Source organism: Cetorhinus maximus, chromosome 28 (assembly GCF_964194155.1).
Source record: "Cetorhinus maximus chromosome 28, sCetMax3.hap1.1, whole genome shotgun sequence".
Lineage (NCBI taxonomy): Eukaryota > Metazoa > Chordata > Chondrichthyes > Lamniformes > Cetorhinidae > Cetorhinus > Cetorhinus maximus.
Window position 1 is genome coordinate 2,656,181 of NC_135906.1, and position 1,342 is coordinate 2,657,522.

At 47.2% G+C, this 1,342-nt stretch overlaps 1 non-coding gene across 1 annotated transcript; it reads right to left on the bottom strand.

Moving 5' to 3' along the window:
- Positions 1 to 311: 311 nt before the first annotated feature.
- On the bottom strand, positions 312 to 510 carry LOC144669150 (U2 spliceosomal RNA). The gene has a single exon (XR_013573611.1). It is a non-coding gene; the product is annotated as a U2 spliceosomal RNA (small nuclear RNA).
- Between the last annotated feature and the right edge of the window lie 832 nt (positions 511 to 1,342).

Consider the following 1,342-nt stretch of genomic DNA (forward strand, 5'->3'; position numbering starts at 1 on the left):
AGCAGAGAGCTGGTTTAAAATGTTGTGAGGCGAAAGGTGCAGCTGAGAGAGTGTTTGAGAGGTGTATTTGCAAGTGAAAGATGTTTTTATATGAGTGAGGTAGAGTGTTTGTGAGATGAGAGTGCTGTCTGTGAGTGTTGGGTGAGCGTGCGTGTTTTTTGTGTGTAGCTGCTGCGGGTGAGTGAGTGAGAGAGAGAGAGAGAGAGAGAGAAAGAAAGAAAGTTGGATTTTGGAACATGTACATGTTGAGAAGTAAAGAAAGCAGATGTTTGTAAGAAAACTATTTTTAGCATTGAAAATCCCCTGGAAAGGGGGGGTGCACCGTTCCCAGAGATACTGCAATACGGGGTCGATGCGTGGAGTGGACGGAGCAAGCCCCTATTCCATCTCCCTGCTCCAAAAATCAATTTGATATATGGTCCCCAGATAAAGGACGTATCAGATATTAAACTGATAAGAACAGATTTTTTTTTTTATTGTAAAAATTTTTTTTTTTTTTTGTAAAAATATACTTTATTCATAAAATATCTTCAATCACATTCAAAACCATTTCAAAAACAACATTACAAGGGTACAATCCAGGTTAAACTTTTACAAAATGTATCAGCAGGTGCATCAGTACAAACAATATTACAATCATTTACAGCCTTTCATTTTGATCTGTACAGCCCGAGGGGCTCTAAACAGTTCCCAGTCTCTCGGTGCGCTGTGGTAGAAAGGTCTTAGACAGCGACCCTTCCCCATTGCGCCTTTGCGGCAGCTGCCCCAAGCTTTAGTGCGTCCCTCAGCACGTAGTCCTGGACTTTGGATTGTGCCAGTCCGCAACAATCGGTCGGGGACAACTCTTTGTGCTGGAAGACCAACAAGTTTCGGGCAGACCAAAGCGCGTCTTTCACCGAGTTGATGATCCTCCAGCTGCAGTTGATGTTTGTCTCGGTGTGTGTCCCTGGGAACAGCCCGTAGAGCACAGAGTCCTGTGTCACAGAACTGCTCGGGATGAACCTCGACAGCAACCACTGCATCTCTCTCCAGACGTTCTTTGCAAAGGCACAATCCACAAGGAGGTGAACAACGGTCTCTTCCCCACCACAGCCACCTCGAGGGCAACGTGCAGAGGGGGTGAGACTCCTGGCGTGTAGGAAGGATCTGACGGGGAGGGCCTTTCTCACCACCAGCCAAGCTACGTCTTGGTGCTTGTTGGAAAGTTCTGGCGATGAGGCATTCTGCCAAATGACTTTGACAGTCTGCTCGGGGAACCATCCCACAGGGTCCACCCTCTCCTTTTCCCTCAGGGCCTCTAGGACGTTACGTGCTGACCACTGCCTGATGGACTTGTGGTCAA